The sequence below is a fragment of the Physeter macrocephalus genome, chromosome 1 (assembly GCF_002837175.3).
Source record: "Physeter macrocephalus isolate SW-GA chromosome 1, ASM283717v5, whole genome shotgun sequence".
NCBI classification, from domain to species: domain Eukaryota; kingdom Metazoa; phylum Chordata; class Mammalia; order Artiodactyla; family Physeteridae; genus Physeter; species Physeter macrocephalus.
In genome coordinates, this window is record NC_041214.2 from 137,643,501 (window position 1) to 137,664,074 (window position 20,574).

A 20,574-nucleotide genomic window follows, 5' to 3' on the forward strand; every position below is an offset into this window, starting at 1 on the left:
GCAGGCCCAGCAGACACATTTCCTGTCAGGCCTTTCAACAAAAAAAAATTGCACAACCTGGCCCTAGATAGTTAAGGTGCATATCAAAAGGATGATTTCAATGAGCCCAGTCAGACTCTTGCATCTTCCCATACGTAGAAGAGCACTAAATTCATTAACCTGAGATGTCTGGTTTTCTTTAACAGTAATCTTTTGATTAAAAAGATTTTAAAAAGGGGCTTCCCTGGTGGCGCAGTGGTTGAGAGTCCGCTTGCCGATGCAGGGAACGCCGGTTCATGCCCCGGTCCGGGAAGATCCCGCATGCCGCGGAGCGGCTGGGCCCGTGAGCCATGGCGGCTGAGACGGCACGTCCAGAGGCTGTGCTCCGCAACGGGAGAGGCCACAACAGTGAGAGGCCCGCGTACCGCAAAAAAAAAAAAAAAAGATTAAAAAATGAAACTGCTTGTTTTTGTTTTGTTTTGTTTCTGTTTTCTTTGAGTGTGCAAAAACTCCTACATATTCTGGCTCTTCCCTTACCTCTTTGGAACAGTCCCTCAGAGCTATCCGAGAGGCTGTATCCCAGGCTTAAGTCCTCAGTATGTCCACCAAATAAAACATAATTCTCAGTTTTTAGTTTGTGCATTTTTTTCCATCAACAGATTGCATCTATTATGCTATTTACACACTCCTTGTTTGTCTAACTTTCTCTTAAAAGTTTCTGCTAAGCTCTGCTTACCTCTCTCTATAAAAGGAAAGCCTTGGGCCTCCCTGGTGGCGCGGTGGTTGAGAGTCCGCCTGCCGATGCAGGGGATACGGGTTCGTGCCCCGGTCTGGGAGGATCCCACATGCCGGGGAGTGGCTGGGCCCGCTCGCCATGGCCGCTGAGCCTGTGCGTCCGGAGCCTGTGCTCCGCAACGGGAGAGGCCACAGCAGTGAGAAGCCCGCGTACGCCAAAAAAAAAAAAAAAAAAAAAAGGAAAGCCTTTTTGTGTTTGATTTTGAGGCACTTGCAGATTTCTGAGCTCCAAGGTTTTCCCCTATTGTATTAGTCTTTTTGAATAAAGTCTCTCCTTATCTACACCTGGATTTGTTTTTATCTGAAGCAAAGTGTTAAGAATACTACAATTGCATCAGTTGTCAATATCAGCATCAAGTTTACCTAGACAAAAAGAAAAGAAGAAGTAAACAATTCTGTTATGAACTTGGGCAATGCAAAGCAGGTAATCTGGATAATTTTATGAATTTAGAAAAGTGCTTTTTTAAAGTTGCTTTTTATAAACTAAGTTATAAAGGGAAAGAAAGGTAAAAACACATCATTTAAAAATTAACATTTGGCTGCATACCAAGGAAAATTTTCTTAAAATTATAAGTTACTTCATTTTTGTGAGCTCTTAAGTAAAATTATATTATTTTTATTTCATTTGTATCTCATTTGTTTAAACCTAACTAGGCAACATACAGCTCAATCTTTAAAAATGAGAAAACAAAACTCAGCTACTTTAATTTTCTAGAGAATAAAAATAGGAACGCTTCACAAATTTGTCTGTCATCTTTGATCAGGGTCCATGCTATTCTTCTCTAGTGTTTTCATTCCAGTTTTACAATATGTACTCCCAAAATAAGCACTGATCTTTTTTTTTTAATAGGAGGCTGTCTGGAATCAATATACCCCATGTTTCAAGGGCTATGTATATGAGAAGGCTATAGACCAAGCAGGGCTAGAGATTCTCCTCCTAAAAATAATAATTCTAAGCATTACCCCCATATAGCCATCATATTACAAAAAAAGCATTACTTATTTCATAAAAGATAAGATTTTGCCACTGAAGGTTTGTGTGGTGAAACAATATGGTGGAAGAGGATACTGACATTTTAGATGGATTTTAGTTGTGTAAATAGATTTAGCTACTTCATATGAGGTACTAGTTCTTTGTTAACTAAATTAATATTAGTAAGTTGATTATTTAAAAATTAAATATGTCAGGGCTCCCCTGGTGGCTCAGTGGTTGAGAGTCCGCCTGCTGATGCAGGGGATGCGGATTTGCGCCCGGGTCTGGGAAGATCCCACATGCCGCGGAGCGGCTGGGCCCGTGAGCCATGGCCGCTGAGCCTGCGCGTCTGGAGCCTGTGCTCCGCAACAGGAGAGACCACAACAGTGAGAGGCCCACGTACCGCAAAAAAAAAAAAAAAAAAAAAAAAAAAATTAAATATGTCAACTAAACAAATATGTTTTCTGAGAATAAGTGTTTATTGAAGGACAACAGGAAATTTTAGACAAAACTTAAAAATACAAAGGCAATAAAAAACTTACTTTTTTCTATTGTTTTGCTTTTATTAGTTTTTTCTTTAAAACAATTTTGTCCAAGCAAAAATGTTCCACTAGATGAGAACTCTATAGTCACTTTCTGACTTAGTAAAACCATTGTGTATTATTTGTATGAAACCAATGATTTCATAATACCAGAAAAACTTGAATGCTCATTGCTGATGAACAAATAATTATAAAAACATTATATTCATTCATGTGTCTTTGATTCCACTGCACAGCTAAATAGGAAGCATAAACAATGAACAGAAAAGAAAGTGTTATAAACTTTACAAATGATCAGTTAATAAATTCAAGCATAAAACAAATACACCAAAAATCAACCTAATTACATAAATATTTCTCATATGGTAAGGCCAGTAATTTTATCACTTTTTCTAAATGGACTTTATGTCATGTGGAACTTTTCCAGCTCATTTACATTCATGACCTCACCACTGCCAGTAATTCATATATTATTGCTAAATGAAATATTTATTTTATTTTAAAATTATAACCAGAAATAATTTAAGGAATAATATTTGTCTTCTGTTTTCTTATGTTTCAAAACAACACTAGACATGTGAAAAACCACTAAAGCTTCTTAAATGAAAGTTAAATATGAAGTTAAACTCTCCAAGAATGTATTAGTGAGTCTGTGAAACGTTTATAGAAATCACACACCTTGGTTTGACCTTTATTCTAAATTTCTAACTTAGTTTAACAATAGGAGCAACTCTTCTGCATGTGAGGTTATACTGTTATAAACCCCCCGTATTTCTATAAATTGTAAAATATGTAAAGATATATGCACATTTACTATCATTGCAGCATTATTTACAATAGCCAAGATATGGAAGCCAACCAAGTGTCTGTTGATATGCTTTTATGTATTTCTAGTTGTCTGCAGTGAACATGTATTCCTTGTAAAATTAGAAAGAAAACGATAAATGTCATTGAAAATGAAAAATATATATATATAAAGAAGTTGGGAGCCTATGAAAAGCTTCAAGAGAGACCCCTGGTGAATGAGGCAGGAAGTCTCCCAACTTCACTGCACATTCTCTGACAGTGAGAAGGATACTGACTATTTTTAAGAGCTGGAGGAGGTAACTTTAATAATTCTACTAATTACACCCACCAGTACAATTTATAAGCACCTTCTGTATACCAGATGAGTACTCATATTGACTCTAATTCACTAAATGAACCTGCGAATTAGGTGACCTTCTTCTATTTCTTCTTTTTCTTCTTATTACTGAATGTTATAGATAAGAGAAATAGAAACGGACTCAAATTGATCTTTTTTCATATTTAATTTTGTTTTTTTTTCTTTTCATATTTAATTTTGATTGGAGAAAAAATACAGATAGTCAAGTAATAATGGAAAAAACAAAGGCTTTCAAACAGACAAACATGGGGTCAAATTCTATAACTATACGGCTTTCAGTATTCATTCCAAAATATTTATATGAGATAAGATGCAAATTGAAATGTGCTAAGATAACTAAGTATTTCCAGATTTGGTGATATGTCTCTAAAGCTTAGTCTGAAGTAGTATTCATGTAAATGAATCTTCAAAAAATATGTAAAGTGAAGGAATTTGCTTGTAGATGTAGATATATTACACTGTCACTTTTAAACTAAATTAAATGGTGCCTGTTTTGTTCAGTCAATTCACTGGGTTATGTGGATCAATCAGTTATCCTCAGTTAATTCAAGGAGTCCTACAGAAAGGTACCATCTACCCTTCACTTTGCAGAGGAAACTTGAGCTTAAGCTGGCTCTCTGATTAGGAGATAGTAAAAGTGTATAAATAAAAGATAAAAGTTTTTTCATTTAACCTAAATTCTGGACTCAACACTGTTCTGTCATAATGCCATAATGTCAGGATTAGCAATGAAATTGGTTTAACTAGGAATTGTTTTCAAGTGTAAGTTAGACCCATAGTACTCAAAAGATAGTCCATCAAGAACATCAGCAACAGCTGGAACAATATTAAAACCTCAAAATTTCACATTAAAACTTATTAAAATTACTCCTCCCAAAATTACAGACTTGGAATTCACATTTTAACAAGATCCTCATGTCATTCATATACACATTGATGTTTGAGAAGCACCAGATTATGTGACCCTCATAGGGATGCTTTTAATGGAATCCTCTTATCAAATAGGTAATTTGAAAAGAAAGTGCTTTAAAGTCTTTCCCAGTCCTAAACTCAATGGGATTCTCTGAAAAGATAAAGGAAACAAGTCTTAAAGATCCACCTCTCTTATTTGAGGGAAAAAGTTGTGTAACTCCTTGTTTTTCTTTCTTGGTATTTTGTCTAAAAGAATCAAATTAAAAAGTATAAAAGGAATTTTTCATTTTCTGTCATTTCCCAAGTGTAAATCAAATCTTGGGGACAGGCAACAAAAACCACTTAAATAACAGACAATCAGTTTCGTCAGATACACTTTGCCTTTAGTATAAAAAATATAAATAAACCAACTTCTCTAACATGCAGTGAATTTCAAAATCAATCAATTTTTGTCAACATTGGCTCACAGTGAACCCTCTCATACCTCTTTCTGTTTCTCCATTCCCTATGCTATTATCCTGCTTCAAACCACAATCATTTATCACCTGAATTTCCACAATACTGTACTTCATAACTAGTTTCTGAATTTTCACATTTGTTCCCTGAGATCCATTGTGGATATTGTAGCCATCGTAAAATTTCTGAAGTAGAGAACAGATTGTTATCACTTTGCTTAAAACCTTTCCAAAGTTTTCAGTTTTAGGAAGAAGTTCAAACTTTTTAATAGCCTACAGTGACTACCCCTAGTGATCATAACCCTGTTCTACTTTCTCCTCCTTTCTTCATCCATCTCCTTGTGTTCCACATGCCAACCTCCAAGCATATTGAATTCTTGTCACTTTCCCAAGTATCTTCTTAGCTTTGGTTTTGAGTATTTAACACTTTCCTTTCCTCAGTCTATATATAGCACATAGTTTCATTTCTTCTCATCCTAAGTGCCACTTCAACTGGGGAGCCAGCCCATCCTAATATCACCAAAATACCTCTCCTGTGGATTCCCATAGTGCCCTGTACTTCTCTAACTTTGTACGTATTATATTAAATGACTCAATTACTTATAGTAGTTTTTAAAGTATTATTTTAAACTTCTTACAGCAAATTACCTCTAAGAAATAAAACTGACATTTTTTGCTAAAAACTCATTTGATATAGGTGATTATATAAGGCAAAAAAATAGAAATCAGCTGAACTACATTGTTAGGAAATGAACAGGAATTTGGAGGCTGGATTAAACACCAAAAGAAGGCAAAATATAAAGATGAAAATAGCCTAAGAATCATTGTCTGGAGCTAGACTTTATGTGGAAATTTTCAGGGTGATCAAAATAGTTGATATAGAACAATTCTTAATAAAGAATAAAGTTCTTGGGCTTCCCTGGTGGCGCAGTGGTTGCGCGTCCGCCTGCCGATGCAGGGGAACCGGGTTCGCGCCCCGGTCTGGGAGGATCCCACATGCCGCGGAGCGGCTGGGCCCGTGAGCCATGGCCGCTGAGCCTGCGCGTCCGGAGCCTGTGCTCCGCAACGGGAGGGGCCACAGCAGAGAGAGGCCCGCATACCACAAAAAAAAAAAAAAAAAAAAAAAAAGAATAAAGTTCTTGCTAAGTAATAATAACAAAATTTAAATATTGACTTGTAAGTTTTGTGGAGCAAAAGACTTTTTTTGTTTCAAAACTTCTAATATATGCTACATCCACTGATGAGAACTGTATTTTACAACTGGATTTGTGAGAGGCTAAGAGGAAACAGTTGTAAAAGTGAGATGTATAACTCAGCAGAAGGAACTTGGAAGCAGAAATGGGAACAAGAATTTAAGAAAAAGACAACTCATACAGTACTTGAAAAAAGAACAGAGTGTTAAGACATATCTTAGGAAACACATACAAATTTCATTAAATCTCAGAAAAACAGTATAATCTCAGCTGATAATCTGATTCAATCATAGCTGTATTCCCTAATAGGTTTGTTTTCAGTCGTAGTTTTAGTTGACATTTAGTACCTTTTTTTTTGGATTCTGAAAACTGTACAACAAATACTGTGAAATAAATAGATGAGTAGATTCACATTTAAAGAGAATTTGATTTTTAAGAGAATGATTTATCCACAAACCCTATCATTCCTAAGATTAGTGACATCAAAATTTCCTTCCAGCTCAAAAAAAAAAAACCTCAAAATTTTGCCCATGAAAAATGAAAATGTTTATCGTATTTAGAAAAGAAAAGGTATGTAACTTATTAATGGGCTTTGTTCTTGTAGTTCTGATATTATACATGTCAGAGTTACCTAAAAGTTATAAATGACCACTAGAATTTAAGCTCTCACAGGGAAAGAATTTTGTAGCTTCCTCACTGCTATATCCTCTGCTAGGTGAATGCTAAGCGAAGTATAGTGATTTAATAAAAATTATTAAATGAATGTGTAAAGAATCAACCTTCCTAGCCCAACCAGTTGTAGATTTTTCATTAGATGGTCACTAGGAGAAGTGGGAAAAGAATTTGAGAAAACCTTCTAAAAGAACTGGGAATGTTTCAGATAGAAGAAAAATAAAAATGTAGAAATACAATGGAGAATATCCCTCCCTTTCCCTTTCTTTACATATGGATTATACCACAGTAGCTGGCTTTGAGGTCTTTGAGGAAGCATAGGCACAAAGGAGATACTTAGAATGTGAGTCCTGGCACTGCTATGGGTAAAATTTTCAGTCAAAAACCAAATATATTATGAAACCTAGATTTTTGGTGAGGATACCTTGCCTTGGGGACCTAGAGCAGTTAAATTTTAAAAATCCATTAAATGTATGTAATGTTAATGAACATTTGCAAGGCTGTGATTTTCTAGAATTCTCAATATCTATGTATAATAAATAGAATTAATTGGGTTTTGATGTATTAATTTTAATTAATGTTGAAAGAGTAAGGAGGAGAGTGCCAGCTATCTATATTTCGATAAGTGAGAACTAGACTAACTACATAATTTGTGGGACCAAGTACAACATGTAAGTGCAGTCTTCGTGTTCAAAAATTATTAGGTATTTCAACGTATCAACAGCAGAGCGTGAAACAAAGTATGGGGCCCTTCTACATGCAGCCTGTGACACTGGTCCTGGTTGGGAGTAATGCTGAGTGCAATGGGATATGCTAAAGTTGTGATCTATGCTTGTGTAAGTATCTTTGACACGAAGGTTATTTACATAAGAATCTAGCTGAATAATAGTTTAATATTATAATATTTTTTATTCACATTAACTTCCTTTAATACTGAATCAACTGCATCTTTTCTCTTTGGAAATGAGAAAAATAGAGATACTTTAAACAGTATTAGATGACTTATCCTCTGATTGAAGTTTCCTTGAAGACCAAAACAATGAAGCGAAGATAATTAACATTTACTAACCAATGCTGCAGCTACATAGACAAATTAATCCTAAAGTGAAATCTTCATTATCATCATAAATTCATGTGTAATTAATGAAATAATTAACAAAATGAAGTAACTTGTCAAAGGATCACATAATCAGTAGGTGACTAATTAAGAATCAACACTCAAGATTTGTTTAATATGAGGAAAGAGAAGCTTCTCTGATTCTTTCTATAACAGATTATTCTAGCCTCCTCTCTCTTAAAACTTAATCCTTATCCATGAAGAGTTTGAAGTCAGGTATAGGAAGGAGAAAGCAAACCCCCAATTAAAAGTAAATTTGAAAACGTATGCAATTGAGGAATACACAGATTGCCATGGAAGCACAGAGAGTTCTCTAAAGGTGGGTTTCCTGAGCTAGCAAATCACAGAGAGGTCTCTAAGGGTGGGTTTCCTGAGCTAGCAAATCACAGAGAGGTCTCTAAGGGTGGGTTTCCTGAGCTAGCAAATCACAGAGATTTCTCTAAAGGTGGGTTTTCTGAGCTAGCATTCTTTTTACCTTCCTCAACTTTTTTTTTATTCCTCGTTTTGGCGGTACGCGGGCCTCTCACTGTCGTGGCCTCTCCCGTTGCGGAGCACAGACTCTGGACGTGCCGTCTCAGCCGCCATGGCTCACGGGCCCAGCCGCTCCGCGGCATATGGGATCTTCCCGGACCGGGGCACGAACCCGTGTCCCCTGCATCGGCAGGCGGATTCTCAACCACTGCGCCACCAGGGAAGCCCCCTTCCTCAACTTTTAAAATCCAATATATTAACCTGTTTTGTCCATTTTTCCTATGTCCTGAGTCCTCTGGACTTTATTTCATTGTCTTACCTTCCTTGAGGATGTGGATTGTGTAGTATTTAAGAGCATGAGCTCAGGAGTCAGATTGCCAGACCTCCAATCATACCTCTGTCACTCAACAGATATTTTATTTTGGGAAAGTCATTTGAATTCTCTGATTTGAGTTTCCTCATTACTAAAATATGGCTAAAAAGAATACCTACTCCAAAAGTTAAGTCTAAAGAAAGTGCATCATTTAAGCATCCACCAAAATAACTGGCGTATAGTAAGAGTTCAATTAGTATTAATTATTTTCTATTATTGCTGCAGCTTTTTATTTCTTGTTTCATACTCTCATATCCCACCCCTATTTATCTTTTACTCATCAAATGGACTTGTTTTGATAAAATATAAATATGTTCATTCTATTTATCTACTTCAGTTCTTCAGAAACTCCCATTTGCTTTCAAGATGAAATCCTAATGTTTTTGGAGAGCATACTAGGCCTTTCATCGTGAGGATCTAGTTTATATCTCTATTTTTCATAACTTTCCACTAATGTACCATTTTCCAATCATTGCCTTTTCTCTCTACCTTTCAGATCCACTCGAGGTACTCCAGATTCTGGGCAGAATGAACTAACTTACATTCAGTTCTTTACATTTAACAATGCTGTCATTCTTTAAATTACCAATGCTGTCTCTCTCTATTCTGAGCCTCATAGTTGCTGAATTCACACCGCTGCTTCCATTCTCTCTCCACTCAACTCCCTCCTTTCCCCTGGCAAACTCAATGTTATCTCCTCCAGTCAGCTGTCCCAATCCAACCCCTCATCTGCACCATTTCTTCTCTGTGTGCCTCCTGTGTGAAGCCCGGACTACCCCAAGTCATAGCATAAAACCACAGTCTATTAGGATTTCCAGTTTCCTTGTCTGATGCCTCAATTCATCATGTGTTATTTAAAGTCAGAGCTAGAATCATTTCATTATTATGTGGTAGACGGAATATATCTATTAAGTCCTTAAAATTAATTTAGTTTATGTTTAATGTGGTGAGGTGGTGTTTTCCTTGAGTCCTGAAAAAACATGCTCCTGGTAAAAACATAAAACCAAACAAAACTCAGGAGAGCCAATCAGTCAGAAGTTTAAGCCTGTGAAAATACATGGGTCAACCCCCACCCTGAAAATAGTGTTTCATATTCAGAAACCACAGTAGATAAGCACACATTACTATTCTTTTATGTACTCATTTTGCAAAATCAAGCCCTACAATTGAATTTTGGTAAGATATGTATTAAAATTATATGACTGTGTGGAGGAGGAACATGGCATATTGGGAGAATTAAGTTTGCACTGCAAATGCGGTGTACTTGATTGGAGTTCTTGACATACAATGGACTGCCTACATAACCTTGAGCTACTTGGTTTATCTGATTACTGGTTTTCTCAGTTGCACTTTGAGAGAAGTGGCATTGTAAACTCCCAGCTCTCCTAATGCCCAAATTACTGTCTTTTATGGGCTGAATTGCCTCTCCCCAAAATTCATATGTTGAAGCCCTAATCCTCAACACCTCAGAATGTGACTGTATTTGGAGGTAGGTCTTCAAAGAGGTGATTAAGTTAGAATGAGGTCTTTAGGGTGGACCCTAATCTGAGTAGTGTCCTTCTAAGGAACGGAAATTTGGTCACACAAAGAGATACCAGGTGGCTTCCCTGGTGGCACAGTGGTTGAGAATCCGCCTGCCAATGCAGGGGACACGGGTTCGTGCCCTGGTCTGGGAAGATCCCACATGCCGCGGAGCGGCTGGGCCCATGAGCCATGGCTGCTGAGCCTGCACGTCCGGGGCCTGTGCTCCACAACGGGAGAGGCCACAACAGTGAGAGGCCCGCGTACCACAAAAAGACAAAAAAAAAAAAAGAGATACCAGGACTGCAAGTACACAGAGAAAAGACCATGTAAAGACACAGCAAGAAGGTGACCATCTGCTAGCCAAGTAGAGAGGCCTCAGAAGAAATCAAATCTGCTGACACCTCTATTTTGGACTTGTAGACTATAGAACTGTGAGGAAAATACATTTTGGTTGTTTAAGCCCCTAGTCTGTGGTATTTTGTTATGTCAGTCTTACCAAACACATGCACTGGGTAAAGTAATCAATGTCAAGAGTCATGGCAGGCAGCATAAGGGCCCCCTGAAATAGATGTCCATACTCTACCCTTGGAACCTAATGAATATGTTGCCTCACATGGCAAAAGAGACTTTGTAGGTGTGATTAAGGGGAGGGTGCTGGTTGGCCCAATCTTACTTCAGGAATCTTTAAAATTAGAGGACCTTTCATGGCTTTGTCAGAGATGAGAAGAAAGAAGGGGAGATTTGATTCATGAGAGGGACTCAGCAAGTTGTTACTGGCTTTGAAGATGGAAGAAGACAGCCGTGAGTCAAGGATCAAAGGCAGCCTCTGGAAGCTGAGAGGCGACAGCTGACAGCCAGCCAGGAAAAGCTGATGTCAGGGAGGAAGAAAACTTTCCTCTACCTTTCTTGGTTCTTCTGGCTGGTCTACGAATTATATTGTTGTGATACAGATTAACAGGAGAAAATCAAATTTAATTTCATACTTACAGGAATCCCACATACATAAGAGGGTCAAAGACAGAAAAATTAAAATGAGATATACATGTCATCCAGAGATAAGGAATGGGAGAGGGACCTGGGGCTTTCAAGGACAGGAAGGTCATTCACAGGACAATAAGAGGAAGAAGAGATGTTTGGTAATTAGATGTTTGCCCTGCCATACATATGGGGCCACCTAGATAAAATGTATCTCTGGGGATAACTTTTTTCTGGGAAAAAGCGCCAATTTAAATTCTTCTAGTTAATTAAGGAAGTAGCCGTTTCTCTTGAGCTTGCATGGTCTTCATTGCCTTTAGCTCAAAATAACCCACATGCCACAAGTGGCACATCCTGGGGAAGCCTGTTCTGAACCCGTACACTGATCTCAGACCTACAACCACAAGAAACTGAATCCAAATACGGAAAAAGTGAACTCTCCCCTAGAGCCTCCAGAATGGACCTCAGCCCTGACCACATCTTGATTTTAGTCCTGTGAGACCTATGTCAGACTTCTGATCTTCAGAACTGTAGAATAATAAATGTATCTTGTATTAAGCTACTATTTATGGTAAATTTGTTACAGAGGCAATAGAAAACCAATAAATTGTTCTATTTCATCCAAAATCTTCGAAACAGGACTTCAGTGTATTTATTTAATGGACATTTCCTGAAAGCTATGCACTTCCTTGAGTTTTTCCTTTTCAAATAACAACTTAACTGGCATTTTTTTTTTTTTTTTTTTTTTTTTTTTTTTTTTTTTTGCGGAACGCGGGCCTCTCACTGTTGGGACCTCCCCCCCTGCAGGGCGCCGGCCCTCTCACTGTTGGGACCTCTCCCGCTGCAGAGCACAGGCTCTGGACGCGCAGGCTCAGCGGCCATGGCTCACGGGCCCAGCCTCTCCGCGGCATGTGGGATCCTCCCAGACCGGGGCACAAACCCACATCCCCTGCATCGGCAGGCGGACTCTCAACCACTGCGCCACCAAGGAAGCCCTTAACTGGCATTTTTTACAGACTACTCCATGTGCTTGTCACACAGCCTTTCATCCACAAATAGGCTATATAATTCACCATTATCTTGTTGACAAGGCTATGATTCCTTTCACACATCACGGTTCATTAAAATAATATGTACCTGTACCTTGGTCCCATCCCACTTCAGAGTCCAACTGCTAACAAATTTATGGTCAATTAATTTCAGTGGATGAAGAGCTGTTGAAAACTATACATGCTTTTCACCTTTGTAATTCTTTTATTTCGTGAAATTTAGCAACTATAGACCAAGTACAATATACTATTTTAAAGCTCTATTTTCTAAAATTTACTTACAACAAAATTTAGACTTATGTGAAGACAGAAAGGCATTATTTTTAAAGGTGAGAGTTGTTTTTCAATTTACGTATTTCAAATCTATAATTACTTCATTCCTTTTTACTTTAGTATTTCATTTTAAATACAAAGCGCTTATATTACATGTTGACCTAATTTCTCCCTATTTTCAGTAATTTTCCAAACATATTTTCTGTTTTTAAGAGGAAAAATTTTCTGAAAGTCATATAAAAAATATGGGTGTTATCTATAAAATTACTGTGCTGCTTACCTACTATTATCCCAAAATATTGGTCATAATTTTATTTGATAAAGGAAGAGATCATATTTATATGATTTTGATCAGAGTTTACTGACAGTGTTTCTATTTAAGTTAAAGCAGAACAAAAGCAGTATTGATCCCTGTTAAAAGGTGGAGCCACTATGCACACAGCACAGGTTTCAGTGCTGTAAAATTTTGAACTTGAAATGCAACACTCAATAACACTGTTTAACAGTGTTCTCCAGGGGAATTTTAACTACCTCGACAGCTGGTGGGTGACAAATATAGCTAAAAATAGACCAGAAAGGTTTCCTGGTTTCTGAGAGGTCAATTACATTGTCTAAACTAGAGAATTCAACAAGAAGAAATTATTCTAAATGTATGTTTCACAACCATGCAGGAATTGCTTGAAAGTGGGAAAGAATCAAAGAAATGAGATCATAGGTAAAAAAGATTTTAAATTCCATGGGTTTATGAAGTATAAAGCCATGTATTACATTTCAAGGAAATGCCTTTGGGAGAATAAAAAAAAAGATAGGCAAAAGGGGACTAGGGAGGAAGTATTCACTGTAGTTTGAATAAAAGGTGAGGTATCATAGGATATCAGCATATCAAAAGAGTAGGAAGAATTTTTATTTAAAAGTAAAAACAAAGTTTAAAACCATACTTGAAATGAACGGCAGAAATTTGCAACTAAAAAGGAAAGTGCCTCAGAATGAACTATTAAATCCTAGCAGGTGTCCATTTGTCCTCAGGAAGTTTCAATTTTTGAAGTAGTCAGAAGTTTTTGAAGAAAAATAGTTTTTTACTTGGAATTTCCCCCTACTCCTAATTCCTTAAAATATAAAATGTCTAATAAAAATAAGCTTTTTATTTTTTAGCTTGCAATCTTGGTTTTTCTCTTTTTGGAATAAGCACAGTACTGATCTTTAGAGATCTCAGTAGCTTTATGGATATAAAATATTTCCTAAAAATCTGTAAATGTGAAAGATATAATATGTTTATGGACACATACATATCATGTCATATTAAATCAATGTCAAAAGTTTAGAAATTACAGAAGTAAAACCAATGAATCACTGTGGTAGTAATTAGTAAAAGTTTATCATGAACACACACACAAAAAAACAGTTTGCAAGCCAGGAGCACTGAAACCAAAACATGAATGGAGCTCAGTGGTATATTGTTTTATAGCAGCTTATATAGTGGGAAGGCAATGACCAAGTTACTCTTTGTAATGATTGGTTATAATATTAGAATTTTCTTAAATGATAGGGAATTGGTTACTGGTTACCTCATTTCAATTTTGGAAAACAGTTTTGAAACAGGACAGAAGGGGGCAGGTCACAACCTTTAAAAGAATGACATAGCTGGAGAACATGACATAAACTGATTAGAACCAAATAGGTCCAAGATGGCAGACAAGTTGAATTCCACTAGACCCTGAGCCTCAGTATATGCTCATTGCAACACATCAGCAAGCTAAACGACACACCCACAAGTGCCATGACAGTTCCAAGGCCGACCATAAAGGTCAAAAAGTGGTTGGTGACTCAGCTCCTAGAAATCCCCACCCTTTCCCCCAAAGGAGCTGGAATACTCCTCCCACTCATTAGCCTATGAAATTACCCACCCCTATAAAAACTGACAACCCTATACCTTGGTGCCACTTTCACCTTCTGAGATGGCCCACATTCTGTGGAGTGTGTTTCTCTCTAAATGAATCCACTTCTTATTTATCACTTTGTCTCTCACTGAATTATTTCTGCGATGAGACATCAAGAACCTGAGCTTCATTAATTCCTGAGACCAGGTGTGTGATCTCAGTTAAAAGAACGTGTGTTCAAATCCCAATCTGGGTTTTGGCTGTGTTTGAGTCCTGGTGCATGGGTTCAAGTCCCAGTCTGAGTTGCATGGTTTCAGTTTGAGTTTTGCTTATGATTTCCAGAGGCATAAGCAAGGAACCACCCAGGTCAAATTAGTTTTTCAAAATAAGCTAAATTAAACTTTGTTTGTGTGACTAACCTGATTTTGTCTGCTCAGAGAATTTTCAAGGCTGGTCTCCGCTTTTTTGTTTTAATTTTAACACTAACAATAGAACAATAGACATATATGTATATTTATATTTGTATGGGTGTATGTATATTATTGTAAAACAAACAATGTTGCTCACCAACCAGTTCTGCAAGGATTAAGTCATTGGTCACTGCAGTTACTGGCCAACAGTGTACCTTGAGGGGAATTCAATATGAAAAACAGATGAGCCACTTGTGCTTTGAAAAAACAGGTCTCACAGATAGTTTGATGTATATCTAAGGAGGAATTTTAATGAACCCAGATTCTTACATCTTCCCATATACACAAAAAAGCACTAAAATCATTCACTGAGATATCTGTCCCTTGTGACCAGCAGTAACCATTTACCAACAAGTACTCTTGTTACTGAAAGCAAGTTTGTGTGCCTGATGCACAGTGAGGCCAAACAAACCAAAACATCAGAGTTTGGAGCAGAGAAAGGTTTATTGCAGGGCCAAGCAAGGAGAGTGGGTGGCTCGTGCTCAAAAAATCCAAACTCCTGGATGGTTTGGGGGAAGTTTTTTTTTTTTTTTTTTTTTTTTTGTGGTATGCGGGCCTCCCCTTGTTGTGGCCTCTCCCGTTGCGGAGCACAGGCTCCGGACGCGCAGGCTCAGCGGCCATGCCTCACGGGCCCAGCCGCTCCGCGGCATGCGGGATCCTCCCAGACCGGGGCACGAACCCAGTTCCCCTGCATTGGCAGGCGGACGCGCAACCACTGCGCCCCCAGGGAAGCCCCTGGGGGAGAAGTTTTTAACGGGAAAAATTTGGGGTGAGGGCTGCAGGGTATGGGATTTTCTTCTGATTGGTTGGTGGTGAGGTAACAGGGCAGTGCTCCAGGAATCTTGTGCTCAGCCTGAAGTTACCATCCCCAACCTGGGTAAGGGCTTTAGTTCCTGCAGAAGAACTCAAAGATATTGTTATGTGTATCCCTTGAGAAGGAACCAGGACCCTGCCCCAAGGCTGCATTATTGTTTCTTCATTGCTCCTCCCTTGTTTCTTCATTCCCTCCCTTACCTGATTAGCAACTGTTTGAATCTGCCCTTTGGAACTCAGGAAAGGTCTAGGAGGCTGAATGAAGCCTATTTCCTACAAACAAGAAACAGAGAACAAGGAAGAGATTTGTACCAGCGAGGGGCGCACAGGGTCCTGCTTCATTTCATGCTTGACTACATGTATTCCCTAGCTAAAATCATATGCAGACTGGCTTCTCCCCTACCTTCTCAGAGCAGTTCTCTCAGAGCTACTGAGAGACTGTTTCCTGGGCTACAGTCTTCAGTAAGACCCTGAATAAAACTTAACCTCACAGTTTTTATGTTGTGTGTTTTTCTTTAAGTTGACATTATGGTGTTAGACAGAACAAATTCTGCAGTGACCATCTATGTCACCTGATGTAATTACTGTTAAATACACAGTTACTTTGACCTAAAACATTTGGTGTAAAGCTGTTTGAATGAGGGCTTATTTTGACTCTGCAGAGCATGCATAAAATTCCTTCTTCCTACAATTTTTCTACAAATCATCAGCCAAACTTCAAAATTTTTGACTAAAATATTAATTAATTTCATAAAAGAATATATCTTATTCTACTTTACTTTTTCATTGAAATCATACCTTTTAGTTTGTAGAAATACTGTACTTTTCTCCAGAGCCCTACTGCCTGGAGTAGGCACCACTGAGATAAGAGGGAAAGGGGCAGGGCACAACCCTTAAAGAATGACACAACCTTTGAGAAAAACTGGATGGGACAAAACTGGTTAGAAGCAATTAGGTCCAAGATGGCAGAAAATTCAACTTCCTTATTATACGCTCATTGTAATACATTAGAATGCTAAGTGACACACCCACAGGTGGCATGACAGATCTGAGGATGACTATAAAAGGCCAAAATGTGGGTGATGCCCCAATTCCTGGAAATTTCCTCCCCTTCCCCAAAATAGTTGGAATAATCCTCCCGCTCATTAGTCTCTGAAATTACCCAGCCCATAAAAACTAACCATGCCATATTTTGGGGCTGCCTGTGGGGGAGAAAAATTGTTTTCCTTCTACCTTTCTAGGTTCTTGGCTGAGACACCCTCTTTAATACACTAACAGGAGAAAAAGAGAAAGTTTAATAACATGTATACCTCCTGTATACGTGGGAGAGACCCAGGAAAACAGAGTAACTCCCTAAAATGGCCCAAGGTACCACGTTAAATAACATCTGCAGCTAAAGACAAAAAGAAGATGTTGGGGGGTGGGGTGGGAAAGGCAGTTATATAAGTTACCAGGAAAAGCACAGGCTACGAGGGTAATTTTATTACAGAAATTTAGGTCATTGCCTTCTTTATTGATAAGACTTTCTAGAGATTTAAATTCATCCTTCTCTTCCTAGTACAGAGAGGGAGACCCCCTTACAAATGGGAGTTCTCTTTAAATGTAAACGTTTCTTACAAAACAGAAACTTCTACTCAGTTTTCAGATTTCCCCTGACCCCTGTGTCTTCAGTTTCTTTAAAATAAACAGCATGATTTAATCCTCATGCCAAAAAGACATATTTTGCTTCTCCTACAATGTAAATCCTTTCCCATCACCCTCAGCTCTTGGCAACCACTGATCTTCTGTCACTCTGGTTTTGCCTTTTCAAGATTTTAATATATATTCTTTCTTGTCAGTGGAAAAAGAAAATTAACCCCTTTATTTTATTTTTTTAAGTTATGCGAATCATACTAAGGCTTATCCTTAAAGAAAATTTTATCTACAGTCTGCAGATATCAGTATATTCACTAACAATTGTTGTTTTGAGAAAGGGACGCGGATTCGGGAGGATCCCACATGCCATGGAGCGGCTAGGTCTGTGAGCCATGGCTGCTGAGCCTGCGCGTTCAGAGCCTGTGCTCTGCGATGGGAGAGGCCACAACAGTGAGAGGCCCGTGTACCGGAAAAAAAAAAGAAAAAAATTTATGAAAGTTACATTATAAAAGGGAAAATAGTTGTTTTTTTAATGTGATTTATTACTAATTTTAGTACTGTGACTATCAAAGAACAAAACTATTCTTAAGTGTTACGTTTCTTATTAAAATGAGACAGAATAAAATCTCAAATAGCTGGATTTTTTGTTACATTCCACTTGAATTACCTAAACATCTTTGTAGACTCGAAGAAATAAATGCACAACCTTAGAGCTCTGAGTTGAGTTTTTTCAGTGTCTGGGACACAGCCTCTCACCTTGGAGGAAGTGTTCCGAAGAGCTGGGGGGCAGGCAGTATATGTGTGCTTTTGGGTAAAGGGATATGTGTAATCAAGCATACTTCTCTGTAGAAGGTTACTGCTAGTCATGAGGAACAGATATCTCAGTTAATGATTTTAGTGCTTTTCTAAATATGGGAAGATGCAAGAATTCCAGTTCATAAAAATTTCCTCTGAAAATATCTATCTGCCTGTTTTCCCAGAGCACAGAGTGCCTCATTCCTGACCTTCCCTCTTGAATTCCTTTCAGGGTGTCTGTAGGTCTGAAACTGCACTGGCTAAAACCAATTACTTGCATGCAAAATCTGCACTCAGATTATTGAACATCCATGCTGGAGCTTCAAATCATCAATATTAAATTTGATATATCACTTTAAATAGCTTTTTGTGATACAGTCTACCTGTAGTGAACTGCATCGATTTATAATGTACAAGTAATGATTCAATCCCTGTAGAACTGGATGAGGAGAACATTCTTTATTTTGTATCTTTTACTGTTCTGAAAGCAGAACGTCTGATAAATTCTTGATTTAATACAATGGCATTTTATCTCTCAGAATTTTGTGGAAACATACAGGGAAGTGCTTCTCAAGTCTTCATTGTGACTCTTAGGGAAATGCCTGATAAAATGGCAAGGATAGAAATATTACAGTGAAAGCATGGAGTAATGAGCAATGGTCAATTCTAAATATTTTTTTATGGTGAAGTAGGGGAACTTCACCCTAGAATCATAAGAGTGTATTTTTTTTTTAAAAGTCAGATATAAGGTTGGTTTTGAAAGACATAAACAGCATTTCCAAAATTGAGTCTTAAAAACTTAACTTTTATTCTGCATTAGATGGACAATTTTAATGAAAGAGGATTTATGTAAAAATAATGTGTTTAATAGAATGCTCACAGATAATGGGAATAATATATCAAAATTAAACATAATAAATACATGTAATATGTATTGAATTTTTACCCTGTTTCAAATAGTTTTTAAAGCACTTTCCAGATATTAATATATATGAACATCACACAAAAAAATGCTAAGCAGTCGATATCAGTAACAGCCCCAATTTGCATAAGGTGATAATGAGGTACAAATAGTTTAAACAAGTCGTCCATGATCAGATTAGTAAATTGGCCATCCAGTGTTCGAAACCAGAGCCCTCACTCTTAACAACTGAGAAACAATATGAGAAGTCTTCATTGCATCCTGTATTATCAAAGAAAATAAAAGGTTATTTATAGCAGAAGTAGAGGACAAGTCCTCTTTTGAGGACTTATTTTCTGTGTATTATTTATTGCGATAAAGAGGCCAGTTGCTTTTTATTAATACTCCCTTACCCTTTTCTGTCTCAGAATGAATTACACCTATAAGATGCATATCATCTCTGAAAAAGCATAGGCTCATATGAAAAATACTTTGTAATCATTTACTTTTTGATAGATGTTTGAAAAATAGCTTCAGAAATCTCCTTGCGGGCATGATGCTGAAACTTTAGTTATAAGTAGATTTGTACTTCTTAGAAAATGTCAATAAATATTTCTGATTTATGCATAGATGATTTACCGGCCTGAAATGTTTGCTGTATCTAGGGAAATAATTTGTTCAGCGTTAAAATGGCAATTCACACGTTTCTCAAGTTATCCCACTAAAGTAAATCTAAAATGAGAAGAGAGTGAAGCTATCCTTCTGAAAGGCTGTGAACATCCTCTAATGGGCTTACTATAATGTGGTAATTCCTTACAAATATCTTCCTTTCATAAGAATTCTTATTAATAAGTATAGGATATCTGTGTGCCTGCAATACAGTTTAAAATAAGTTTGAGATTAGCAATTAATTATTTTATTTTATTTTTATTTATTTATTTATTTTTTTTGTGGTATGCGGGCCTCTCACTGTTGTGGCCTCTCCCGTTGTGGAGCACAGGCTCCGGACGCACAGGCTCAGTGGCCATGGCTCACGGGCCCAGCCACTCCGCGGCATGTGGGATCTTCCTGGCCCGGGGCACGAACCCGTGTCCCCTGCATCGGCAGGTCGATTCTTAACCACTGCAACACCAGGGAAGCCCAAGCACTTAATTATTTTAAATTATCATTTTGAAATGTCAATTTTGTTCAACTGTCTGGGCCCTCTACACTCTTTACCATACCCCATACTACTTCTATTCTAAGATATGACTGTATTTACATTTGAGAAGTGTGGACTTGAGTAAAATTTTGAAGGCATGTCTTTCTGGTGTATTAAATAATGTTTTTAAATTAAGAGGTAACCAATTACTTGCATGCAAAATCTGCACTCAGATTATTGAACATCCATGCTGGAGCTTCAAATCATCAATATTAAATTTGATATATCACTTTAAATAGCTTTTTGTGATACAGTCTACCTGTAGTGAACTGCATCCATTTAAAATGTACAAGTAAATAAATTTTAAATGATGTACACATTTGTGCAATCTCAATCACATTTAGGATGTAAAACATTTCAATCATTTCTATGTTTCCTCATTCATGGCCTCATTTCCTAATTCCTCCTTTCTCA

At 37.5% G+C, this 20,574-nt stretch overlaps 1 non-coding gene across 1 annotated transcript; it reads right to left on the reverse strand.

The window, feature by feature from the left end:
- Positions 1-1,493: 1,493 nt before the first annotated feature.
- On the reverse strand, positions 1,494-1,604 carry LOC112064024 (U6 spliceosomal RNA). The gene has a single exon (XR_002891319.1). It is a non-coding gene; the product is annotated as a U6 spliceosomal RNA (small nuclear RNA).
- Between the last annotated feature and the right edge of the window lie 18,970 nt (positions 1,605-20,574).